General features: G+C 49.9%; 1 protein-coding gene across 3 annotated transcripts in view; it reads right to left on the bottom strand.

Moving 5' to 3' along the window:
- The window catches only part of SF3B3 (splicing factor 3b subunit 3), a 702,426-nt gene that overhangs the window by 228,592 nt on the left and 445,840 nt on the right, over window positions 1-27,994 (bottom strand). The window lies entirely within an intron of this gene.

Below are 27,994 nucleotides of genomic sequence, written 5' to 3' on the forward strand. Positions count from 1 at the left end.
CTTTTAGAGCCATTCAACAGTAGACCAATGGAACTCTTATCCGACATACAGAGGACCTTTAAGGATGATCAGACAATTCCATTAGCACACAGGCAAGGCAATCCTCCAGAGTCTCTTACCTAGCAAAGGCCCACAGACCACAAACTCGATGTTAGGGAGAATTCTCAAATGTGCTAATTCCTCTCTACCTTAGAGACCCCCAGCTCTTTTACTGGACTCTAGGACTTTTTCATTTTTATCTGGAGAAAGTGAGACCCCTTTCCCCCACTCTCCCATGTATTTGAATGTGATTTGAACACCGTTTCTTTTGGTTTTTGGAGTCTGACAAACTCCATAGGCATCTTTTCACATTGTGTCACACAGCACCTTCAGTGCAGTTAGGAAGAATTCTCAAATTGTGCCATTTCCTCCCACCTTAGAGCCCTCCGGTTCTTTTGCTAGACTTTGAACTTTTTAATTCTTCATATTTTTACTCTTGTGTTTTTTGATTAGTGTTTTTTGATTATGGAGTTTTAGACAACTCCATAGGCATCTTTTCATGTGTGTCGCACATCACCCTCAGTGCAGTGAAACAGGGAAGCCTTTTTAGGCTGTCCAAAGTTTTAAATAACTTTTCTGGGATAAACTACTGTTTCCCAGAGAAAGTAAAGTTAAATTGACTTTACTAGTCTTTTTAAATTCCTAGACCCAGTACACCTTATCTTACAATAGAGTGCTGGAGGGGTCACCAAGTATCCCCTATGACTAGAAACTCATGTAGCAGTCAAATGCTACCCTTTCCTCTCGAAATGGCTGGTGGCAGTAGTTTTACAATGAACTACCATGATGTTTCCCGACCGCGAACACCGGTAGCATTAAATCGCGGGAGCCATGTTTTTCAAGATGGCGTCCGAGCCGCCTTTGTTTAAAAGGGCCCTGGTCGTCTTTTTTCGCCATTTCTTTGTGGAAAGGTCCTTCTAGAGTTGGTCTCTGCGCGCCAAACCAGGTTTGGTCCCTTTGTTTCTATGCCTTTGGCAGGCTTCAGGACTGAAGACCGCCTCTGGCTCCTGAGTGTCTGGGGTGGCCAGGAAGTGAGCGAAGTGCCAGAAACTCCCTGTGCTTAATCTCCTAGGAGACCCAAATGCACTCTGGCGTGATTGGCTGGCTGACTGTCCGGCAAGGACAGCCACCCTGGAAGGAATGGGAGAAAACTGTTTAAAAGGTGAGTCTCTTGGCTTGGAAGGCAGATTCGACCACTAGAACGAAAGAACCGAAGATGAGCTGAAAGAGGACGGGTGCTGCAACTCCTGGACCGTTGGCTTGCCCGGTGAAGCCCTGCTGCTGTGCTGAAACTCCACTTTCGTTTCGACTAGTGAAGCCCTGCAAGGATGACTTCTCACCTTGAGTTGGTAGGACCAATCAACTCCAAAGTAAGCCACAGGGACATCCTCTTGAAGCTGGTTGCACTTCCACTGCAGATGCTGCTGGAACCGAAGAGCCAGGGAGAGGAACACCAGTTTGTGTGCGTTGCTTTTAAGCTGGCCAAGAGCTCCAGGAAGATCCTCCGGGCTCCCAGGAAGCAGGACTGACCGAGCCTGAGCCACCTCAACACAGTGCTGGATCTCAGATGCAAGGAAAGCCCATCTTGACAGTCAGGAACCACGTGATGCTATTTGCGGTAGACAAGAGGAGCTGAAAAACTGAATTGCCACTTGTTTGAAGATTGCCGGTTGCTGTCGGTGACTGTTCCATTGCAGGAGTCCCCAGAAGCCCTCCCTCTTGTCCCCACGACTGAGGCCCAGGAACACCAGGATCTGCAGAGCTGCACAGGAACAGAAGTCATCTGCTGCATTTTTCTTCTAACTTAATGTACTGTAAAGTCTAAGAGAACTTACCTCTGTTGTAGATTTGCTTCTACTACTCAAAAGTCTAACAGCTTGTGGCCCACATCGATTCTTCTTTTTCATCAAAGACTTTTAAAACATTGTGCAAAGACTTTTCCTACTTACCTGCAAGAAGTGCTTCAGCCACATAGACTTTGTCTTAGCCTGTTTCACTGAAAGACTCTTCTCTCCTCTGAAATGGGGGACTTGTGGGGGGGGGGGGGGTTCAAAAGTATTTGCCTGCTTAATAATATTTGTGATCTCATGTCTGTTCTAATAACCTTTTCTTTGACACTCATCTCAGTGCTATTCTAACTGCTAACAGTAATATATCAATGTCCACAGTGTCCCAACTATTGAAGTCACCTGAGGGTGCAAGAAGTGTCTGTGTGACATCCCCAATGTGTGATTGCTGATTTAGAAACTAAGAGTGTGTATTTTGGAGGTATTTATGTGTTACTATCATATTGCTCCCTTCAAATTCCTGGTAAACAAATAAATGATGTTATCAAGAAACCGTGAGTATAAGTGTTTATTTGAATACTTGTCACAGTGAATCTTTGTGTAAACTCCCTACAGCTCACATTGACCCCTCTTGAGATAAGCCTAGCTGCCCTGCCATACTACCAACCTGTGTGGTTCAAACTTATACTAAAGGTTAGGTCCTATTGCCAGGAGGCTAAGGTTGTTGTAGTGCACCCAAAGGGTACTACCCCAAATCTTTGCCTAACACTTGAGATTGCAATCTTATTGGAAAGTCCATCCCTTCCCGCCTCCACAAGCCTGCAATTGCCAACAGACTGCTTGTTAAAATGGATTTTTCAACAACCAGCCCTGAGGGAGGCTTCCGAGAGGCCACCCTAGCCAAACTCATTCAAGGTACGTGGTAAAGCAATGTTCTGGCAGAATACCACTTTTGGTGGTTTATGCAGTCTCATGTTATGGGATTGCAAGAATGGATGTTCACATGTGGGATATATTGACCCACTCAACTCATTCAAATCCCTTCCATAACGCACCTGTTCATCCTCTCTACCACCCCATTGCCTTCGGGATGTGTTAGGCAATATTGTATGCAGTACCCTGTGGGAGACTGCACCAGCCTTGTCCTCTTGGCAATAGTTAATCCAGCCTTTGGTATAAGCATGTACTACACAAGTTGGTAAAGTGACTGAGCAGCCAGGCTGATCTCAAGAGGAGTCAATGTGAGCTGGAGGGTTGCAACAGAGTTTCACAGTGACAAGTATTCAATAAAACTTATACTCAATGTTTCTTGATTAAAGTTTTATTTATTTAACAGTCAGTTTGAATAAGCCTTCTTTAGAAGGGAGCAAATAACTAACACGTATAATACACTCAATTTCAGTAGATCCCCATTTGGGATGGCACACAGACACTTCCTACACACTCGGGTGACTTATTATAAGTTACTCACCGTAGTGACTAACGTACTCTTAGTCCATAGTGCCCTTTCCTCCATACTGTTTGGGCATCCCTTTCAAGGGACGGGAGACGGAACCTTTTTCACCAGAAAAACCTTCTTTAAATTTAGAGGCGCGCAGGGACCCAGGGAGCATGCGCTGCCCTGACTCCGCCCTCCAGCGCCACACCTCAGTCCCCATTGACGCATCGACAATAGATTTAACATTGCCTAAGGATACCAGTATTATTCGTATGGAGGAAGGGGACTATGAACAGAGTATGTTCGTCATTACGGTGAGTAACTTATAATTACTCGTACGTCCCGTCCCCTTTCCTCCATACTGTATGAGCGATTACAACCGATTGTAGGTCCAGGGTGGAGAGGAGACCCTCCTTAAGCAAATAGGTTCCCGAGAACCGCTTATCCGAAGGCCGCATCAGATCTAGAGCCGGCATCCAAACAGTAATGCTTGCAGAAAGCGGAGGGAGAGGCCCAAGTGGCCGTCATGCTTATGACTTGCCAAGGGACATGGCGCTGGAATGAGATGGCCGTTGCCTTGGCCCTGACTGCGTGGGCATGCATGTTGGCCGGGAGCAGCTTGTGCTGGCCCTCATACGCTTCTTTGATGGCAGAGACCATCCAGCGGGATACGGAAGCCTTCGAGGCCTGATAATCTGGCCTTGAGCTGCCGAAAGTGACAAACCGGACGTCCGAGTTGCGGAAGCCCTTGGTCCTGTCCAAGTAGAATTTTAGGGCACGCCTGACATCCAGGCAGTGCAGCACTCTCTGTGCTTCGTCCTTGGGAACAGGGAAAGAACGTAGGAAGGACTAATTCCTTGTTCAAGTGAAATGTCGATGGAACCTTGGGCAGAAATGCCGGGTGTGTCCGCATGATTACCTTGTCCCTGTGAAAGGTGGTATATGGTTCAGAGGCGACCAGCGCCTGAATCTCACTGACTCTGCGAGCCGAGGTAAGATTGACTAATAAGGCCGTCTTGATGGTGCCCAGCCTAAGGTCCACGGACACCATTGGCTCGAATGGCTTGTGTGCCAGGGCGCCCAAGACTATATTAAGGTCCTACACAGGGTGCGGTCTCTTGATGGGCGGGTAGAGCCTAGCGAGACCAGTCCGGTGTTTGACGATAGGGTTGGAGGAGGAAAAGATGCCTTCCTCCGAGTTCCTGTAAGCCTCAATAGCTGCGAGGTATGTATGGCAGGTGTCGACCTGTACCCCCGAATGAGCGAGGTGCGCCAAAAAGGAGAGCACGTTGTCCAAATCGCAGGCCAAGGGGTCAATTCCCTTGGAGTCTGCCCAGTGGCAGAACCTGGCCCATTTGCTCTTGTACTGGGCCCTGGTGTCTTTGCGCCCCATACCCTGTATGATTTCCATATTGGCCTGTGAGAGGCTAAGGTGCTGAAGCGTTACCTGCTCAGGTACCACGCTATGAGGGCTAGTTTCCCTGGTGCGGGGTGGATGATCCTGCCCTCCTGCTGTGCCAGAAGATGTTCTGGGCCCCGTCAGGTGGTGTATCGGAGGCACTTCCGAGAGGCTGCGGAGCTCTGAAAACCATGGTCTGGCCGGCCACCATGAAGCAATCAGAAGGACGAGGAGTCGGTGCGACTCCTTGATCTTGCAAATTACCCTGTGGACCAGGGGAGTGGGAGGAAAGGCGTAGGCCTTCATGCTGGTCTGCTGGAGGTGAAATGTGTCGCCCAGAGAGCCGGGGCTCTGACCCTCCCAGGATGCCAACTGGGGTCACTTCTTGTTGTGCCAGGTGGCAAAGAGATCCACTTAGGGGATGACCACACTTGTTGAAAAACTCATGAATAACGAGATTGTTTAACTGCCACTCGTAATTGTCCGCTCCCAGCCTGCGGAGTCTGTCCGCCTCCAGGTTGGATTACCGCGGGAGGGGAACTGCAGAGAGGAAAATTTTCATTTTCCAAGGCCCATTCCCACATGCTGATCACCAGTCTGCACAGAGGAGGGGATCTGGTGCAACACTGCTTGTTAACGTAGTACATGCTGGTCGAGTTGTCTGTCTGGATGAGGACAACCTTGCCCTTGAGAAGTGGTAGGAATGCCCAGAGGGCTAGCCAGATGGCGTTCAGCTCCAACCAATTGATGTGGTATTCCTGCTCCTGTCGAGTCCAGGTGCCGTGGACCGAGAGATCGTCCAGGGTGGCTCCCCAGCCTTCGAGCGAGGAGTCTGTGCAGATGGTGGCATGCGGAAAGGGTGGCCGGAAGGGCTTGCCCGTCTGTAGGTTGCAGTCCATGGACCACTAAGTTAGGTCCGGGTGGAGAGATGGAGGAACGTGGATCATCTCGGCTTGCGAGCCCCGCTCCATGAGGCCGCGAAGTGCAGCTGAATCCTTCTCATCTTGTGTGCGGCACGGCTAACAGTACTGCTGCTAGTAGACCCAAGAGATGTTGGTACCACCATGCCAAGGTCACCTCTCTGCTGAGGAAGTGGGCGGTGGCCGCGTCTTGATGGCCGAGATCTTGTCTTCCAACGGGAAAACCCTCTCGGAGCACCTGTCCCAAATGAGCCCCAGGAATGTCAGTCTGCGCAGGGAGCAGCTGTGACTTCTTGAGGTTGAGCGAGAAGCCCAGGTCATGCATTGTGTTCATAAGGGCATGGGAAGCGTGGTGAACCAATTCCGTACATGTAGCCCTGACGAGCCAGTCGTCGAGGTATGGGTAGATGTGGAGGCCCTGCGCTCGGAGGACGGCGCTAAAGCGTTCATGAATCTGGCAAAGACCCTGGGGGCCGAGTTGAGGCCAAACGGGAGGACTTTGTAGACAAAAAAGACAAAGAGAAGAAGTATCCACGTGTGGAATTACATGGCCGAAGCCAAAACCAGCGGTGCTGGTGAATTCGGCCTGTTCCTGTCGACACGGAAAAGGGGGCTGAGGTGTGGCACCAGAGGGCAGAGTCAGGGCAGCACATGCTCCCTGGGCCGCGCCCCCACGCGCCTCTAAATTTAAAGGGGAAGAAGGTTTTTCTGGTGAAAAAGGTTCTGTCTCCCGTCCCTTGGAAGGGACGCAAATACAGTATGCAGGAATGGGTACGGGGCGGAAGAGTACAATAGTTAGGACATCGTGGACATTGATATATAACTGGTACATTTAAAGCAATACTGAGTTTGGTGTAAAAAATGGAAAGGACACACCCCCAACACAATGTAGATTAACCCTTTCCCAGCTATACAAGTAAAGAATGTATGACTTTTGGAGGGACAGATCAAAACACAAAGTCAGAGTTACAAGAGTCTTCAGGGAGCCAGGACAGCCAATGTCAATTGAGCAAAGTCTATGGGAGCCGAGGCACTTCTTGACGGTAAGTAAAAAGTCTTGCACAATGTTAGAGAGATTTTGTTGAAAAAGAAATCACTGTTGGGCCACAAGCTGGGAGGCTTGTGAAAAGGCAGCAAATGCAAGCTACACAACAAGAGTTAAGTACCCCTTAGTTTACAGTACCTTAGGTCTGAAGAAATAGGTTCCAGCTGGCTTCTGTTCCTGTTGTAGGTCCTGCAGATTCTGTGTTCCTGGGCCTCAGTCGTGGGGACGAGAGGGAGGACGTCTGGGGACTCCTGCATTACGGTTTGAAGGTCGGCGGCAGCAATGGGCAAACTTCAGATCAGTGGCACTTCGCGGTTTCATCTTCTCGCGAATAGCACCACAGCGGTTCTTGGCCACTTGGACTTTCCTTGCTTCTGGGGTACAGCACTCTGTTGAGGCGGCTCAGGCTTGGTTAAATCCTGCTTCATGGCAGTCGGGAGGATCTTCCTGGAGCCCGGGTCTGACTTAAAGACGATGCACTCGATTCTGGTGTTCCTCTCCCTAGCACTCGGTTCCTGCAGCAGCAAATGGAAGTACAGCCAGCAATGAGAGGATTTCCAGAGGAATCCGTCTTGGTACCGATTGGTCCCACCAACCCAAGGGGAGAAGTTGTCTTTTGCAGGTCTTCTCTAGTCGAGGCAAATTCTGAACTTCAGCACTGCAGCAGGGCTCCACTGGGCAAACCAACGGTCGAGGAGTTGCAGCAGGCGTCTCTTCCAAGTTCTTCTTCGGATTCCTTCGTCCAGTGGTCGACACTGCCTTCCTTGCAAAAGACCTCGTATTTTAAGCAGGTCTCTCCGATTAATTTGCAGCTTAGCTGTCACTCACAGCAGGGTGGCTGTCCTCCGAGGACAGCCAGCCAGCCAATCACCTTTGGGTGCATTCCTGTAACCAAGGAGATTAAGCACAGGGATTTTCGGGATCCTCCCTCGCTTCCTGCCCTACCAGACACACTGGAGCCAGAGGCACCAGTGAATCCCGCCAAAGACAAAACGAACAAAGGGACCAAACCTGGTTTGGCGTGCAGAGTAAATATCAAGAAGGACCTTTCCAACAAGAAATGGCAAAAAAAGACCGGGCCCTTTTGACAAAATTACCACCCGTGGGGGTTTTACTGCAGCTGCAATTGCAGCCCACGGTAGAAACACTCAATGGTAGTGAAAAGTAAACCACTGCCACAAGCCATTAATTGTAGAAAGGGTAACATAAAAATGTTACATGAGCATTTAGACACAGGATATACTAAGTAGCCCCTCCAGCACCCTATTGAAGATCGGGTGTGCTGGGTCTAGAAAGTTATAAAAGTAAAGTCAATTTCACTTAACTGCTCTTGGAAACAGTAGTTTAACCAAGAGAAGGTATTTAAACCTTTGGGAAAGCTGAAAGACTTCCCTGTGCCACTGCACTGAAGTTGCTGTGTGTCACAATGTAAAAGATGATGCCTATGGAGTTTGTCAGACTCCAAAACAAAAAGAAACAGTGTTCAAATTAAAGAAAAATACATGAGGGCGAGAAAAAGGTCTTCCTCTGTCCAGGAAAAAAATAAAAAGTCCTAAAATCCAGCAAAAGAGCTGGGGGTCTCTTAGATAGCAGGGAATTAGCTCAGGATGGTACAACGCTGATAGCTTATGTCTTATACCACAACTCTGCACACATTCCTTAAAACTACCACCCGTAAACTGCAAAGCATTGTCAGTTAAATATAGAAATGTGTCAGGAACTTCTCGGAAAGAGTCGTTGAGATGAGAAAGTTGCTTAGGAAAGGGGAAGATTTTGTGTGGAGTAAGACGTGTGATCAAGAATTTAAGTGAATTAAAGAAGAGATTGATCTTGCAGCACCTTTAAAAAAGGTTTAGACAGCGAGTGGATGCCAGTGATGTAGGATAGGAGCCTTGTTATCTCAAGTAAATGGAGGAGAGGAGGAGATAATCGCACATGCATCCAGAGGCCTGAGGGGTGCGGAGATGAGGTATTCTGTACTGGAAAAGGAGGCGCTAGAATTCTTCCGGGCATTTGAGAAGTTTAAGAATGTTGTGTGGCTATTTTCGAATGCAAGGGTCCTGATAAAGTATCAAGGCACGTTGCGGGATGTTACACACGTTTACAGTGTCACAGATTCGAAATGTGTGTAATAGCTGGCAAAGAATGTATTAGCCGATTGTTTATCTAGGCTGAGTAGTAATTGAGAGGGGCGTCAGCAGAATTATGTGATGGAGTTGTGTTTTGTAACAAATGATGGTGTAATAAATAAGGAGGAGTGGATAAGTGCCGTAGAGAATGATGAAGTATTATCAAAAGTAAGGTTGTATATTGAGGCAGGGTGGCCTCGAAAATGGGATGTTTCAGGAAGGGAGAAATCATTTTGGGAGGTTTGTGATGAGTTGAGTCTGGTAAGTGGAGTTGTATTTCAGTGGGGACGTGCAGTTGTGCCGAACGTATTAGGTCAAGGATCATTGATATTACCCACAAGAGAGATGTGGGTATTAGCAAGCATAAAGCCACATTGAGGAATTAATATTGGTGGCCAGGTTTTGATATTGAGATAGAAAGACTTGGAGATTGTGTAGGTTGCATCAAAAGCTGTAAAGATCTGATGGCGCGGGAACAACCCATGATGTTGAATGAGGTGCCGCAGAAGGTTTGGGATGATGTGGCTATGGATATTTTTGGACCCGTTGAGATGGGGCTTGGTCGAGGTAAATATTTAGTGGTTTTGGGGGATTTGTTGTCAGGGTAGTGTGAATGTAAGGTAATTAGGGAAATAAATGGAGAAAACTAGGTTTTGCGAGAGGTTTTTGCTAGGAGGGGTTGCCTGATAAAATTCCAACATTCCTAAAAAGGAACGCAATTCCCCTTTAGATTTGGGTTTTACCACATACTTTATTGCAATGACCAGTTCTATCCCCTGCGTGGATATTTTATGGCCTAAATACTCAACCCTATCAACACGAAATACACACTTCTCTCTTACAGTTATGCCTCATGACCCCAATATTCTTAAAACACTGTTGAATCTTTTATCATGCTCACACTCATCCTGAAAACAGAACACCCATTTAACTCCATAAAACATCTTATCCATTATCTTTTTGGAAAACTGATGATGCAGAAACAAGTCCAAAGGGCATTCTGCGAAACTGAAATATACCTTTGTGAGTAATGAATGCCATTAATCTCCTACAATTGTCCTCTAGTTCCACCTGATGGTACGCTGAAGCCAGATCTAGTTTTGAGAATATTTGCCCGTGACCTATCCTGGCCAGCATCTCCCCCATATTAGGCAACAGATGGCAGTGTATGATCAACGTAAATCACCCGCTGGCTTCTCTACAATTACTAACGGGGATGTCCATTCAACTCCTCCCGCTCTCTCAATAATACCTATATGTAAATAATTCTGTAACTCCTTTACATTCTCTCTCGGGGCCAATGGTACAGGTCACAATTTTGCATTAACAGGGGTACATCCCTTTTTAAGAACGATTTGGTGTTGCATCACTCATGGATGTACCTATCTGCATTACTTGATCCACTCTATTGGGATCCAACCTCACCATTAACTTTTTCTGATGCCGCCAACCAAGTAGCTTCATTGCCTTCTTGGTAATATAAACCTTCCCCTGTGCATTAAGCTGCCTTTGAGTTTGAATTCTGCCTCAAAATAGCCCAAATAATCAATCTTGTCTTGATTATATCCTCTCGGGTTTATATCCGGAATCAGTAAATTACGGACATCTCCATGCACATCTTGCTTAAATATAACCCTAGACATCAATGATATTTTAGAGCCCGAGTCTGCCATCATCAAAATGCGTTTCATATTCCCCCTGACATCTGCATCCGGATGATCACACTCATCACCATTTGATTCCTGGACAACTTCTACGGTAATGTTCTAAACGTAGCAATTTTCCTCATCATCGGATGTGACATGACAATCCTCATCGGTGACTACCAAAACCTTAGATTGGTCTGATAGTTTTTACAACAATTTGCAAAGTGACAGCGCCTCTTACACTTTGCGAACACAGTCTTTCTTCCTGGACACGACAAAGAAGCAGCAAAGTGTGCATTAATTGCACATCTGAAACACAAGCGTTCCTTATTGTCCTTCCTTTCTCCCTTCCACTTATTGGACAACCGTCCTTTCCTTCACATTGGGTTTTTCATTTTTACTCTTCTCTTTTGTCTGGCATCAACGACGTTCAAGACTTCAACTTTGCTCTCATTATGGTCCTTTTCAGCCATTCTCGCTGCTACATAGGCTAGTGAATGTTCAACTCTTTGCGATGTCCAAAACCTCTTCCAATGACGGCTAGTCCTTCAACCACAGTTCTTCCCTTATCTTTTTACTGCTGCAGTGTTTCATGAACTCGTCTCTAATGTGTTCATCAAAAGCTTCTTTGAACTTGCAGGATTGAGCTAAATGCCTCATGGCAGTACAAAACACTTTCCCCTGGCTCTTGTACACAAATGCAAAATTACATCTTGCCAAGATTCTACTTCCTTTTAATTTCTACAGTGTGTGGTAAATTACTTGCTGTGGTTTGCTTGTTCCTAAATAGCACAGGCTTTTGGAGGTGTTCCCCCCCCCTTTTTTTTGTACATACACGATACCCTGCACATTAGAGTCATATGCAGCTACTAAGGTTTGCTTATATTCTCTTGTACAAAATTGTTCAGTTTTATCACTTTAGACAGGTTGTCGTTTTGCATTTGTGCCGGTAGGTTTCTTCGTCTATTTCTTTTTGGATATGCAGTTGCGCGATGTATGAATCTTTTATGAGAGTGGATTTGTTTTTATTTTATAAATAGTTCATGCTGACCTCGCATCTGCGCACTGGGCCAATGTCTGTTGCCAGCACGTCAGGCAACTCTGCGCGCATGCGCAATGTGTGCAATGTGTGCGCGCTCTTTTCGTTTTGATCACCAAACTCGGATCTGCACACTTGGGCAAAGTCAGTCGCACAGCGCATGCGCGTTAAATATGAACCCGTCTCCTCTTCCTCTCTTTATGTTCTCCTTTTTCCGAAAACGCACTTGGGTTTTGGAAGGCTATGCGGCCTCCCCTTTTGGAATGGATAAGTAACGGGGCTGCCGATTCACTAAAAGACGTGACCACTAATTTCTTTTTTTAAACTTTGTTTTATTGACATTTTCATAATATAACAAATAGGCGCAAGACATTTTCACAAGTTGTGCAAATAACTGGCCCAGTAACCCCCCCCCTCTCCCTCCCCAAACGAACCCGCCCCCCCGAAAAAGAAACTTAGTCCCTGTAGGAACTTCTTGCTGGGGAGCCACGTTGAAAGCTCCGAAAGTCTGGAGCTCAAGAAAGAGCGAGAGCGTTGACTACGTGAATGGCCGATTATCTACCATCGTCCCCTGGGCCGTGGGCCCTGTCCACTCCTTGTCCCCCCCCCCCCTGATGATCAATGCACATCCCCAACCCCATATCTGCTGTACCCCGTACCAGTTTGCTTGGAATGAGCCCAAGTCATTTTTCATCATTGCCGTCAGTTAATCCATCAGGAACATGTTTTTGACCTTTTTTAGCCAGTCCTCCTTCAAAGGGGTCTCCGGGCTCTTCAATTTCTGGGCCAGTGCAACCCTTCCCGCCCTCAACATTGTTTCCCACATTCTAGGGTATCGGGGTATGTCCGTGTCCTCCAGGGGGAGGCCCAGCAGCATTGTCAGAGGGTTCTGGGGGAGAAGCTCTTCAGAAACTTCGGCGATCCAGCCCCTCACCTTCTCCCAGTATGCCTGAGCTTTCGGGCAGTGCCACCACATGTGCCCTCTCGTGCCGACCTGGTCACATCCCCTTGGGCATGCGGGGGACACTCTATGAACATTTTAGACAACTTCACCGGGTCTCTGTGCCATCCCTGTAGGATCTTGAAGTTGTGTTCCATGTCCGCTGTGAATAAGTTCCCATGGAAAGCTATTTTAAATATCCTCGACCATGCGTCTTCCGAGATCTCGTCCCCCGCTAGGTCATTCCAGAAAGTGCGGAACCCCCTTATCTCCCCCAGGTTAACCATGTTCAGTAGTCTATACATCCCTGATACTGCACCCTTCCTGGAGGTTGCCGAGTCCAGGAGTTTCTCGAAGGGGGTCAGCTGTCTTTTCAGGTTCTGGCCCCAGGCCTGGTCACATAGGATTCCCTTCAGGCGGATGTATTCAAATAAGGAAAGGAACCCCTGAACGAGGGCGTCTCTCAGTTCCTCATATGGTTGGAATTCCCCCTCCCTAAACATTTGCCCCGCCCACTCCATCCCCATGTCAGACCACGACTGGGCGTTGCGGAACCCCCTGCTTCCCAGATTGAGGGGGTGACCCCAGAGCGATGACATCGGTGACGGCCAAGACGTTAGGTGTGCCGTCTGGGGGCTTTCCCTCCAGATTGTCCAAAGAACTCCCAAGGTTGGATGAGATTTGAGTCTGTTCGGGATGAACTTGCTAGGGGCCCACAGGAGGTCCCGAATCTTTAGTGGGTGGGCGTCCATATCCTCTAAATAGGACCAGTAAGTGCCCATCCCCTCTTTCATGTGTTCCAGGAGGAGACGCAGCTGGGCGGCCCGGAAGTAAAGTTGAAAGTCTGGCAACCCAAACCCTCCCTCAGTAAGGTCAAGACCTTATTTGCGGTCCTCGGGGTCTTGCCCTGCCATATGAACTCACGCACCGCATTCTTTAGGACCCTGAAGGTCCGGTCGGGGACAACTGTTGGGAGGGCGGTGAAAAGATATAATAATCGCGGGAGAATGTTCATCTTCACTGCCGTCATGCGGCCGTACCAGGACAGGATCATTGACCTCCACCTCCTTAAGTCTGCGGTGACTCTTGACACAACGGGGTCATAGTTGGCAGGGGCAAGATTGGATAAATCCCGGGTGAGGACTCCCGCCAGGTATCGAATGGAGGCCTTCCCCACGGTTATTCCTTCCAGGCTGTCCAGAGGGTCTAAGCCCGGGTCCCGGGTTCTCATGGGGAGCAGGACTGATTTGGACGCATTGATCTTAAGTCCTGAGAAGCGCCCGAACGCGGTCATCAGGGACAGGAGTGGGGGAAGCGAGGATCTCGGGTCAACCAGATAGGCCAGAATATCATCTGCGAACATGGAGAGCTTGAATTCCACCTCCCCCCTCCTAATCCCCTTAATCTGAGTGTGCTCTGACTGCTATGGCCAGGGGTTCCATGGAGAGGACATAAATTAAAGGGGAGAGTGGGCATCCCTGCCTTGTCCCCCGCGAAAGGGGAAAGGGCTCCGACAACCCACCATTCACTTGGACTCTGGCCTTTGGGGCCCTATATAAAGCCGCCACCCAATCCCTGATGTGTGGCCCAAAGCCCATTTTCTGGAGGGTAAATTCCATGAATCTCCACTCCACCCTGTCGAACGCCTTTTCCGAATCTAGGGACAGGACGCTTGCGTTCAGATCCGATCCCTGGGCATAGTGCAACAAATCTATGGTTTTCCGGATATTGTCTGAGCCCTGTCTTCCCCTAATGAACCCCACCTGGTCTCTGTGGACCAGTTTCGGTAGGACCCCCTCCAAGCTCCCCCCAATCACCTTGACTAGAATCTTTACATCGACATTCAATAGGGAGATGGGTCGGTAGGAGGAGCATTCCCTGGGGTCCCTGCCGTCCTTGTGGAGCACCATAATAATTGCCTCCATCATGGAGTCCGGGAGGTACCCCCCTTCCAGCACCGCGTTAAACACTTACCAGGTGGGGAGAAAGGGTCGAGCGAAACCTTTTGTAAAAGTAGACCGAGTAACCATCTTCGCCCGGGGAAGAGCCCACCTTCATCCCACTTATCGCGCGCTCGACCTCGTCCTCGGTCACAGGGCCCTCCAACCCCTCCGCCATCTCCCTGGTCAAGGCCGGGATCTGGATCGAGTTCAGGAACGCCTCCATCTCCGCCTCATCCCCATTATATTCAGACGAATATAGTTTCTCATAGTATCGGCAGAAGGCCTCGCCAATGTGGGGTGTATCATATCCCACCTTTCCCGCCTCGTTATTTATCGCTTTCACTAATCGGCTTCTCTGCACCTCCCTCAGTTTCCAAGCCAGAATCCTATCCGCCCTGTCCCCTTTTTCGTAGTACTTCTGTTTGACCAGTTGAAGACTCCTCTCTGTCTTGTGGAGGAGAAGATCCTTCAGTTGGAGTCTATAATCGTCCAGGGCGGCCACCTGGTTGCGGTCTAGGGGAACCGTGGGGAGACCCCCAGGTTGGAGTGGGGCGATTTTCTCCCTAAGATACCTTTCCTGGGCCTCCCTTTCCCTTTTTTTCTGGGCTCCCATTTTGATCAAGATTCCCCGTAGGGTCGCCTTAAAGGCGTCCCAAAGGGTGTGTAGCCCTAGCTCCCCGTTGTCATTGAGTTCGAAAAATTCCGTGATGGCCTCAAGGACCTCCTGGGCTAGGACTTCGTCCTTTAACAGGGAGTCGTTGCACTTCCATCTCCCCCTGCGTTCGCTTAGTGCCCCCCTTGCTATAGTGACTCTGACCAAATCGTGGTCAGACCAGGGGACGGGGTCGACCCTGTGGCCTGAAATAAATGGGTGTAGGGTCTCGTCCACCAAGATGTAGTCTATGCTGGAGAACGATGTGTGGATGGCTGAGTAATATGTAAAAGAGGGGGAGTCCGATCTGGGGACGGGGATCGTGTCCATCAGACCCAATTCTAAGTTGACTCTTTGGAAATTACGTGCCATTATCTCGTCCGCTGCCCTGGAGGACTGCGGACCTACACGTTTCCTGTCCAAGGCAGGGTCTAGAACCATGTTGAAGTCCCCCCCCCCCCACCACCACCGTGCCATGGACGAAGTACTTGAGTTTGTCCCCCACCTCCTCCCAGAATTGGCTTTGGCCTTCGTTTGGGCCATAAATGACGGCTAGGGTCAGTGGGGCCCTCTGCAGGGACCCCCGCACCAGCAGGTAGCGGCCCCCTGGGTCTTTCAGTGTGGCTTCATTCTCAAAGCCCACGTGCTTCGCTACTAAGATGGCCACCCCTCTCTTTTTGCACTTGTGGGATGCACTATAAACCTCGCCTATTCCCCCTCACCGCAGTTTGGGCTCCTTCCCCCGCGGCCAGTGAGTCTCTTGCACGAAGAGGAAGTCTAGGTGTGCCCTTCTAAATTCCCTCCAGACCAGGGACCTCTTAGTGGGGGTATTTAAGCCACATACATTAAGTGAGCCCACACCCAGGGCGGGCAGACTGTCAGCCATGATCTCTATGTTCCTCTCACTCAGTCAACGTCTTCCCAGGACTCTTCCCCGCGTGCTCCGTTATTTCAGCTCTGTGTTCCCCTTCTCCCCCTGCCCCCTCCCCCGGGGTGGGCCTAAGACAAAACCCCAACTGCCCCCCTCCCCGAACCGAAACTGAACTTCCCCAACTCCCGTGTTCCCCCTCACCCCCCGCGTCCAGCCAAGTACTTCTGCCATCGCTGGCTTTTGGCCGAACCACCAGCCTGCCCACCTCGGCCAGGCAATCTGCATAAGAAGCTCATCTCCTTGAGCCCCCCAAGATCCCCCCGTGGCTGTGACCCCTCTATGGACCACACCTACTTGCTGATCGTGGGGACGTTGTTAGTAGTGAGTCGTCTGCGTCCCTCCTACCAGGGCACTCCAGGGAGCCCCCGTGTTCAGCCCTCGGAGTCATTACGTTCTCCGTCCTTTGATGGGGAGGGGGTGTTCATTTTCTTAAATTTCCTCGCACCGGTGCGCCTTCTCCTCTCACCGGGCGGACCAGATCCACTGGGTCTACCATGCTCCGGCCCCGTCGGGCCCCTCCGGGGGTTCGTGTCCACCGTGTACTCTTGTATGGCTCCCCTTATGTCCTCTTCCGTGATCAGGGTCGATCTTTGGCCAATGTATTCAAAAGTCAGGGAGAAAGGGTAGCCCCATCTGTAGCGCACTCCCTTTTCCTTAAGCACCTGTGTAAGAGGGCGGCACATTCTACGCCTCGCCAGCGTATAGGCGGCGAGGTCTTGGTATATGAGACCTGGGCGTTGTTATAGGTGATTTCCCTAGCCTTTCTGGCCTCCTCCAGCACCTTTGTCTTCTCCGAGTAGTAGTGGAACCGGACCAGAATCGACCGGGGGGGGGCCCCGGCCCTGCCCCCCGCCCTGTGCACCCTGTCGAATGTTAGCTCAGTTGTCATCTCCTCCGCGAACAGGAGGGTGATGATATCTCGTACAGCACGGGTGACGTCCCTCTCCGTTTCCCCTTCCATTTCGGGCACCCCAAAGATTCTGAGGTTGTTCCTCCTCTCCCTGTTTTCGAAATCATCTATTTGCCGGGCCCTTTCCTCGTCCCTCTTCTCCAGGGCCTCCAGCCTCATGCTGTACTGTACGTCTTGGACTGCTGTTGAGGATTGGTTGGATTCGACCTGTAGCAATCTGTCCTCGATCTTATCCACTCTTTGGTCCATTTTCACAAATTTTTGGGCGATGTCGGAGCGCATGTCCCTGATTTCCTGTAATATCGAGGCGAAGCCCCTTTCCATTGCCGCCGAGGAGGGGGCTGCGTCCCCAGATTGGGCCATGGTCCTTTCACGGTTCGAGCCTATGTCACTTCTTACAACCTCTTGGAAGCGGTATCTCTGTAAGGCTTCCCTCCAGCTCATGTGGTACTTTCCTGTGTCCTGTCGTCTGGATCCCACGGCTCCGGCGTGGGGCAGAGGGTCCCCTGCTGGCCAGTCCCTCCTTGCTTGGGTTGTACGCTCCTCAGATGCCCCGAAGGGGGTGTCAAAGTCCGGGGCGGCGGGCACACGCCCCACCTGTTCCCAGGCGGGGGCCTCTCACCCTTTCCAAACACCTCGTGGTAATCGGAGGCCTCCTCTGGTCTCCCTGTGGAGGGGGGTTGGGGGTGGCGGTTCAAGGGGGCCACACCGTCCAGGCCTAACGGTCTCTCCCTGCAGAGCTGGGGGGGGGGGGGGGTACCGTGGCTCACGCCCCAGGGCTCGTCTTGGGGGAGGGGGGCACTTCTGGGCAGGCACACGCCCCACCAGCGGCTGGCGGGGGCCTCGCACCCAGGTCGCCCCCGCGTCAGGCTGTGCAGGCTCTGTGTTCCAAGGGGGGGGTTTCGGAGCCCCCAGCCGGAAATCCACACTGTTCGCCCTCGTGTTCCCGGGGCTCCTCGCCGCTCGAGCGGGGGCGCAGGGGAGCCCCTGCCCCGTCGTCTGCTCACCCGTGGGGGGCGAATCCCTGGCCCTCCGGGACTTCGCCGCCTCCGCTTCTCCAGATTCCAGCGGGCCACGGGCGCCTGGATGCCGGGCACGTGATTGCCTCCCGGCCGCAAGGGAGATCTCAGCGCGTTGCGCTCTGGCTCGGTTTGTGGGGGGAGGGGTGGCGGGAGCCGACCCACGCTCCGCGGCTCCAAAGTCTCGGGGGCCCGGACCCCGACCTGGTCGCTCCTCGCACACTGGGGGGGGGGGGGGGGCGGTAGTCTCGGGGAGGGTGAGGGCTGGTCGGGCAGCGAGGCCGTGCGCACCCAAGGAGGGACCGCTTCTCTTGCAGCGCCGAGGCCGTTCCGGACCTGCTGCGTCTCCCGCCCAGGAGCCACGGGTTACGAGCACCGGCTCCCCGGGGAGCTCAAGCTCCGCTCTTTCACTCGTTGGGGGCCCAGGGGGGGTGCCGAGTCAGCCTATCGAGTTGGACTTGCAGGGGGGCTCAATCCCCTCAGATTCCCGGGCTTCGGCGGGAGCTGTGCACTCAGGCAGCCATTGCCTGTGCCACCCCTGGTGGCCTCTCGTGACCACTACTTAAATGGTCAGGGTAGGAAGGCACGGGCGGACGCTGTTACTGTTTATCGTACTCTGTGTTTTTCAGTGGTTGGCCGCTGCAAACGCCTTGGCTAGCGGAGTGGCTTCTTCTCCTTGTCCCTCATTAGCCACTGCTACGCTTGGATTACAGCGGAGTGCTTTTTTTCCTATCGGAGTGCCGGGTTCTGCATTGTTTCAGCCAATCTAGTCGCCAATGAAAGACCGGATGCCCACACCATATGAGTTCAGTTCCTCAGTGTTTATTTTAAGTTAGCTGCTAACAGACCCCCAGCACTTGCTTCCTCCAGGCTAGAAGAACAAATTACTTACCAACTGGTAACGTTCTTCCGATCCAACGTATTCCTCATCTTAGATGTATTCCATCCAGCTTTGCTGCTCTTCGGAAATTTTTTCGGCAGAGGACGCTGTGAGTCGATGTCGTCGAGTCGATGGTCCCTCGAAGGCCTCCGTCGAGGGTGACGTCATCGGGTGTATAAGTAGCACGCACGGCGCCCGTTGTCCTCAGTTCTGTTTTTCCCCTTTTTATCTTTGATCTTGTACTGTGTAGATTGTGCCGACAGACAGGTATGAGCCTTGCGAGATTTGAGATGGCAATAACCTGGAAAAATCTACAGAGGGGTAGGCTGGGAGGGCGATGAGGAATACTTTGGAGGAACATCCAATCGAAAGAACGTTACCAGTTGGTAAGTAACTTGTTCTTCGAGTGGATTGTGTCCTCCAACGTATTCCTTATCTTAGATAGACTCCCAAAGCAGTATGGACAATTCCTCTGGAGGAGAGGGTAGATTTCGCAAATGGATCTTCTTGGAACACTTCTTTGAAGGGCCGTGGAGGAGGCGATGCCTCTGGTGGAATGAGCCCTTATCCCCTTCCGGAGGGTCTTTTTGAGCTAGTCTGTAGCATTCTGAAATGCAAAGCACAATCCAGCCTGAAATTGTCTGTTTTGTCACCGTTTGACCCAGTTTCCTTCCTGTATGACCTATAAACAGCTGGTTTTCCACTCTAAGTCTGGAAAGTCTAGAGATGTAAAAACTTAAAGCTCTTTTCGGATCCAACCTGTGTAATCTTTCCTCCTCCTTCGGAGGAAGGGGTGGAAGATAGCATGCGGGTAAGACAATTTTCTGACAAATGAAAATCAGATATTACTTTCGGTAAAAATGATGGTTTTACCCTCAACACAACTCTGTCCTTCTGGGCCACCCTTTACTGTGTTCCATAAGACAGTGCCTGCAATTCGCTCACTCTTCTTGCTGATGTTAGAGCAACCAAGAAGGCTGTTTTCCACGTTAGTAATCTTAATGGACACGTGTGCATAGGATCAAAAGGAGCACACATTAAGAATTTTAGGACTAAATTTAGATCCCAGATCGGTACTTGAAATGGGTGAGGAGGAAACACATTAGTGAGTCCTTTTAAGAATTGTATTATCAAAGGAATTTTGAAGTAGGAGCATTCTTCCAATGAGCGCTTGAAAATGGAAAGCGCCACAAGGTAACCTTTTATTGTTCCGATATTCAGACCTCTATGTGCTAAGGTCAGAAGGAAAGATAATACTTCCGGAATAGAATATAGGAAAGGATCGACATTCTTTTCTCTGTACCAGTTGCAAAACTTTTTCCAACGGCAACGGTATAGAGACTTTGTTGCTGGCCTTCTTGCCGAAAGCAACACCTCCATATCATCTGGATGGTTCCAATCCCTGTATCTCAGCCTTTCAGATACCAAGCATGAGGGTTGAGCGTTTTGACCTCTGGATGGAGAACCTGACCCTACTGGGGGACAGATGGACAGGTCTAGAAGGTCCGGGTACCACGTTCTCCTGGCCCAATCCGGGGCAATTAGGGTCATGCGGCTCCGAAACCTTCTCAGCCTCCTGATGACCTGAGGAATGACGGGAATCGGAGGGAACGCGTACAATAGTGGGAAACTCCACTCCACCACGAACGCGTCCCCCAGGGCTCCTCTCGGGGGAAATTCCCTTGAGCAATACCTTTCGTATTTTCGGTTGATTCCGGTTGCAAACAGGTCTACTTGAGGGGTTCCCCAAAGGGCGAAGATCTCTTGAATGACTTCTTGAGCCAGTTCTCATTCATGGGATACCGTGTTCTGCCTGCTCAGAGCATCTGCCATCATATTCTCTTCCCCGGCGAGATGAATTGCCGTTAAAGAGATTCCTTCCTGAATCGCCCAATACCAGAGCTGCATTGCCTCTCTGCACAGGGGTAGTGACCCCACACCTCTTTTGTTTAGGTAGTGTATGGCCCCTGTGTTGTCTGTCATTATCAGGACATTCTTTCCTCTGACAGATGGCAGGAAGGCCTTCAGCGCTAGTCTGATTGCCCTCAGCTCTAAAAGGTTGATATGTAGTTTGGACTCCGATGGAGACCAACGACCGTTGATTGTCAAATAGTTGGCATGAGCTCCCCGCCCCAGGAGTGATCTCCGGCCATGGTTGCCAAAAAGGTTCTCCTTTTAGGATGTTCTCTGTACAGGTCCATCATAGAAGGTCTTGTCTGACCTTGTTCGGAATCTGAAGAAGATCCGTCATTTGACCCGAGAACTGGGACCACTGAGTTTTTAGGGCCCATTGAAGGGATCTCATCCTCAAGCATATCTCTGGCACCAGAAAGATGCAGGATGCCATGAGGCCGAGCAACCTTCAAAAGTCTTAAGCCTGGAGATTTTGGGCATTTTGGAATTTGGAAACCATCTGAAGAATTTCTTGAGCTCTCGACTTGGGAGGCGAGCTCTTTCCAAGGACGTGTCTAATACAGCTCCTATGTACTGAAGCTGTCGGGAAGGTGTCATCTGTGACTTCTTGAAATTGAGGGAGAAGCCCAGTTTGTGGAGGAAGTGGGAGGTGACTTTCAGATGATCAAGCACTTGCTCGGCAGAACGCGCTCTGATCAACCAATCGTCCAGGTAGGGGTAGACCTGAATCCCCCCTCTCCTGAGGTGCGCTGCTACCACTACCATTAACTTGGTGAAGACCCTCGGGGCGGAGGTCAACCCGAAAGGCAGGACTCGAAACTGATAATGTGAGTCGCCAACTACGAACCTCAGGTATTTTCTGTGTTTGAGATGAATCGGCACATGAAAACAAGGATCCTGGAGGTCCAATGACACCAACCAGTCCTGAAGTTGAAGGGCCTGAAGGATCTGAGAAAGGGTAACCATCTTGAACTTGTCCTTTCTGAGGAACTTGTTCAATCTTAAGTCCAAGATGGGTCTCAGTCCTCCGTCCTTTTTGGGGACCAAAAAATACAGGGAGTACCATCCCTTGTTCCTCTCCGCTGCAGGTACTGGTTCTATAGCACCTTTCTCCAGCAGGGTTAAAACTTCCTGCTGTAGGAGCGGGTTTGAAGACTTCAACGGGTGTCTCCCTGGTGGATTCCTTTGAGGTTGCGTTAGAAAAGGAAGGCAGTAACCTTGGGCTATTATTTCTAGAGCCCAAACATCTGAAGTAATGGCTCGCCATTCTTGCAGATGCTGTGACAGCCTGCCCCCTACAGGTGTTTTGTGATGCAAGTCCTCAAAGCGGTTTTGTGGTGGATGTTGCAGCCGCTGATGGCAGAAAGGCTGCAGCTGTAGCTGGTTTAGCACGTTTTCCTCGTCCACCACGAGTGGCCTTTTTCTGGCCCCTTTGACTGGCCATTCCTCTCGCCTTTCCATATGAGGTGTAATAACGATAGGCTCGTCCCCTCCATGACTGTCCTTGCGCACGAAAAGGCTGAGGTTGCCTAATAGCAGCTCCTAAAGATTTGGCAGCTGCTTTTGAGGTCTGCAACCTCTCAAGGCTCTCGTCAGCCTTGTTGCCAAAAAGGTGAGACCCGTCAAAAGGAATGTTCAGAAGGCGGTTCTGTACGTCCGGTGCGAAACCAGGCTCCCGGCTGAAAATACCTTCCGTGCCCAACCATCCACACGCTTATCATCCCTGTCGGGAGGGATAGGCGGGTATGCAAGTTTGTTAGAAGCTGTGGCTGCCTGTATGACCAGACTCTCGGGAGTTGGGTGTTTGGACAGATAGCTGGGGTCGCTACTGGCCGGGCGATATTTTGAGGTGAGAGGTTTATTTACCGGAGGAATAGAATCCGGAGTTTCCCCAATTCTTGGCCACCCTATTTTGCAGGGCTACATGAAAGGGTAGTACTGGGTCTTGGGTGGGACCATGGTCCAATATATCTTAAATCATCCTGGATGAATTGGGTTGATGGTTTAGCCCATCCTAAGTAATCTACTACCTTTGTCATTAATTGATGGTATAATGGACTGGCATGCTCTCCCGGTTCTGGTCTGTCAAAGTCGTTTTCAGGAGATGTGTCAATGCCACTTGCATTGTGTAATGATTCCACCAAGTCCCTCATTCTGCTTTCTTCTGTAATCAAGCATTCTGGGACATTTGGGGTGCCATATTTCTGCCCAAAAGGTACATTTCTCCTCATCAGATCTCTCCTGTTCCTCAAAAATTGAGTTTAGGGATTTGAAAAACTCCTTTCTGGGGAGAGGCTTGAAAACCTTCTCTGGGAGAGGAGGAGGAAGAGGTCTAGTACCTGGCTCTGAAGACAATACAGGTTGTAACCTTATCCTTCTCTTTTTCTGGCTTCCCTGGCTTGGCTGGAGCCTTTGGCGCTGAGGGTGTCGACGTCGATAACGGCGGCAACGACATTGTGTTCGTCGACAGGGTCTGCTTCGAGGGCGTCGAGGCGACCTTCGAGGTATGATGGGTCTCGGACAGCGTCGATGACCTCGAGCGGTCGACTCGAGCGTTTTTCACTCGGCGTCCTGGAAGGTTCCCTATCGTTCCTTTTTCGATCACCCGGGCTTGAGGGCGCACGAATGTCGGAGCGATGACGCTCCCGGCCGGCTTCCGAAGAAGGCACGGACCGAGGCTTTGCTTTTTCAAACACCTCCATCATTTTGACCCTGAATGCTTCCCACTCTTCGGTAGACCTGTGGCGTCGTTTCTTCGATCTTTTTGACGAAGACGACGAGCGATGGGAATCGCTACGGGACCTCGATCGATGCCTTTCACGTCGAGGAGAATTCTCCTCACGGGATCTCGACTCGACGCTAGAGGTTTTTCGATCGGTTTTTCGACCTACCTGTAGCTTTCCTCTCCTCTCTCGCAAGGCCTTCCCCGTCATCGCCTGACACTTCGCACAGGGCTCCATGTCGTGGCCTTCTTCGAGGCACCACAAACACTCTCGATGTGGATCCGTGAGTTGACATTTTTGACCCACACGATTTGCACTTTTTGAATCCCGATTTCGGGGTCGTGGTCGGCGTCGATGACGAGGACATATTTCGTTATTATATATTCTCACATAACTCGAGGCACGTCAAATGTCCGAAGCAACGTATACTGCGGAAAAACGCAATTGAGGCCAACGGGCACCGCGCATGCTACTTATACACCCAATGACATCACCCTCGAAGGAGGCCTTCGAGGGACCATCGACTCGACGACGACGCACAGCGCCCTCTGCCAAAAACATTTCCGAAGAGAAGCAAAGCTGGATGGAATACATTTAAGATGAGGAATACGTTGGAGGACACAATCCACTCGAAAGGCAACAACTGGTAAAGGACCTCTGTTCAAGCCTAAACATTCCACACTGCATCACATATCGGGTACAAAGATTCCACATAGAATCTTTAACATCATTAGCTCTCTAGACTATCTACTATTTACATAAGCTACATTTGAGAACAGGGATCATTACTCTTTGTTTCCCCTCTCTTTTTGGGGTTTTATAATTTATTTTAGTGGTCATAGGGACTTCTGCTGAAGTTCCCCTGCCACTAGATCATTAACAAACATCAGAACTGCGTTTACCTTAAGGCAAACGAAACGTAGAATAAAACGGGCTTTTCACCTAAACCAACAGACTCTAGTCTGTGTCATTATTTGAGTGCAACTGTTTGTAACCGCGCCTTTATGCCCAAGAAATGTAAAAATAAAATGCATGATATTGGTTCGCTTTTAGGAAATATTTTCTTTCTCTTTCTGCAACTTTCCCTTCATAGTTTCTGTTGGGGAGAATTCTCATTGGTGTGCTAATTCCCTTCAACCTTAGAGACCCCTAGCTATTTTGCTGGACTTTAAGACTTTTTATCCTCAAGTGACTGAGACCTTTTTCCCCACTCTCTCATGTATTTCTTTTATCTGATTTGGACTTTGTTTTCTTTGGTTTTGGAGTCTGACAAACTCCATAGGCATCTACCCTTTATATTGTGACACAGAGCTCCTTCAGTGCAGTACCACAGAGAAGTCCTTTGGATTTCTCATAAGGTTTAAATACCTTTTCTTGGGTGAACTACAGTTCCCAAGTAATAAAGTGAAATGGACTTTACGTACCTTTTTTCCTATGTCGGTCCAGCATACCCCACCTTAAAAGAATGGTTCGCCCAAAAAATTTTATTGCAAAAAAAGATGGGCAATAATAAAATAGATAGGGACTTATTTTGAGCAATTGAAGCTCAAAATTTACAAAAAGCACGCACATGGAGGCATCCATTTTGTGAAATGGATGCCCCCCCTGTGCTCGCTTTTGCGGCACTAATGAAGGAAAAGCCAGCCAGCTGTAGTAAACAAAAGCTACCACTAGAAAGAAAAAAAAAAAAAAACAGCTATAGTGCTTATTTTTTTAAAAATAAATAGCACTTACTGAGATACAGCTGCAGCTTCTCTGCCTGTAGTCTCCAGTCTGCGTCCTCCGAGTCCCGGCACCAATGAAGGAAAAGCCACCCAGTGGTAGCTTTTGTTTACTACAGCTGGCTGGCTTTTCCTTCATTAGTGCCGCAAAATCAAGCACCGGTTCGATTTCACAAAATGGATGCCCCCATGTGCTTCCTTTTGTAAATTTTGCGCTTCATTTGCTCAAAATTTTACATAGGGACTTTAATGTAAAAAATGTTATGTTACACTCACTACTTAAAATTGCCGATGGCAGTGGTTTAATTTTTCTATTAAACCACTGCCATCGGCAGTGGATAAGATCGCCTCTCCAAAGGTGGAGGTGTAGCAATTATTGCCAAAGACTGCCTCTCTATCAGAAAGCTAGAGAAATCCTTACTCAACAACAGTGACTACCTCCAAGTCAAAATCAACCTATCCCCCCAATGTACCATTACTGTCCACATTGTCTACTGCCCCCCAGGCTCAACAGGTGACTTCCAAGCCTCCCTCATCCACCTCCTCTCTGACAACCTCAAAAAACAATCAAAAGCCATCCTCCTTGGGGATGTTAACCTAGGTCTCCTGGGCAGGAAGGACCCAGCAGCCAAATCCCTGGACTCAGCCCTCAAGGCTCTGGGGGTACAATAACACCATCTTTAGACCAACCCACACCCAGGGCAGAACTCTCGACTGGATTGCGCAACACAACTGCCCTCTCATTATCACTGGCAACTCTCCCACCCCATGGTCAGACCACCACATCATCACCTTCAACATCCTCACTACCCGCTCCACCACCCCCCCACCCCAACCACTGCCACCCTGTCTTGCCAGAAGCTCCCGCCAACTCACTAAGGAAAAGCTACTGCCTTTCCTCCAAGGCCCAGCCTTCAGACCCCCTTTCTCCACAGACCCAGAAACACTCGCAACAGCCTACGAAGTTGCCATCAAAGCAGCCATTAATTCCATTGCCGCCCCTTAAACCCTGTAAGCCCAAACCCACCAGCCACTCCAACTCCTGGTTCACCACGGACCTCTTCGCACTCCGCATTGAAAAAAAGGCCGCTCTCACTCAGTGGCAATTGTCTCACTCCGACAAAGACAAGACGACTTTTAAATCTTGCTCCACTAGATATAAAAAAGCAATCACCCTAGCTAAGGCCAAATCCTTTGAATCCAGAATCTCTGAAGCACAATCCAGCACTAAAGAAATCTTTGCCATCTTCAGGGAGCTTGAAACACCCACGCCCGCCCCCCAGAACTTCACCAAAGACAAGGCCTGGTGTGATGCTATACAAACAGCCATGAAAAATAAATGGAACCTGCTCCAAAACAAAATACTAGCCACTAAGCAAGCCCTACCCAACACACACACCCCTGCCCCACCACCAGCCCCGGACCCCCCCCCAACCTTTCTCATTCAAACCCATTCTAGAAAAAGACATCACCAACATAATGAGGAACATCAAACCCTCCAACTGCAAAGGTGATGCTTGCCCAGCCACCATTATCAAAGACTGCTCTGAAGCGCTAGCTCCCTTCCTTACAGCCTTTGTAAAGGCCTCCTTTGCTACTGGGAAAGTCCCTGCCTCCCTCAAGGAAGCCTGGGTCCGCCCTCTCTTAAAAAAGCCAACTCTCGACCCCACATCCCCCAACAACTATAGACCTATCACCACTGTCCCTTTCCTCCTCAAAATACTGGACAAAGCAGCCTACCTGCAGGTTCAACACTTCATTGAGGAGAACAAACTCCTAGGACTCCGCCAATCAGGCTTCCGCCCCAGACACGGGACTGAAACCGCCCTACTTGACCTGAAAATCCAAATGGACGATGCCAGAGACATGGCCAAACCAGCACTTCTCTTACTTCTTGACCTATCCGCGGCTTTCGACCTCGTGGATCATGACGTCCTATGCCACCACCTCTCCTCTACTACCAAATTCTCCCCTGAAGCCACAGCATGGATCACTTCCTTCCTACAAGGCAGAACCATGCAAGTATTCTCGGACTCAGCATCCGCATCTCCAACTACCATGCTCTGCGGTGTGCCCCAAGGCTCCTGCCTCTCACCCACCCTCTACAACATCTTCACACGACCACTCTCTCATCCTCGACGCCATGGGCATTTCATACACTAACTACGCCGACGACACACAGATCCTCCTAACCCTCACTGGTAACTATGACACTGACTCCATGACCCTCAACAACCTCTACAACACCATCCAAGCCTGGATGGCAGACAATGGACTATGCCTCAACTCTGACAAGACTGAACTCCTTTTGGTAGGCTCACCTGACACACTGAAAAATCTAGACTCCCAATTCAGCCACTTCACCATAGACTCTATCAAAATACCTGTCTCAGAATCAGTCAAAACCCTTGGAGTCTACTTGGACTCCAACCTATCCATGGATAAACAAGTCAACGCTATAGCCTCTGCAGCTGCATACCATGCCAAACTTATCAACGCAGTCAGGCCCTTTCTCTCCAAAGAGAACTGCACTAACATAGCCAGAGCCATCACTGGATCCAGGCTTGACTATTGCAATGTACTCTTTCTAGGCACCTCCAACAGAAACCTAGAGAGGTTGCAAATCATTCAGAATAGTGCTCTCCGGGCAGCCCAAGGCATTGCCAAAAGGGAACACATCTCGGAGGCTAGAAAGCTAGCACACTGGCTCCCAATAAATGAACGAATCATCTTCAAGACACTGACACTGACCCACAAGTGCATTCACCTCACTGCCCCTGACTACCTCTCCCAGAGGATCCACCCCGTCTCTTCTACGAGGCCAACCAGATCACCATATACTAACATGCTCTCTGTGCCATTAGTAAAAAAAGTCAGAGCGGGCGGATCCAGCTTCCCATATCTCGCACCCACGCACTG

The sequence above is a fragment of the Ambystoma mexicanum genome, chromosome 1p (genome assembly GCF_040938575.1).
Source record: "Ambystoma mexicanum isolate Mex_15411 chromosome 1p, UKY_AmexF1_1, whole genome shotgun sequence".
NCBI lineage: Eukaryota > Metazoa > Chordata > Amphibia > Caudata > Ambystomatidae > Ambystoma > Ambystoma mexicanum.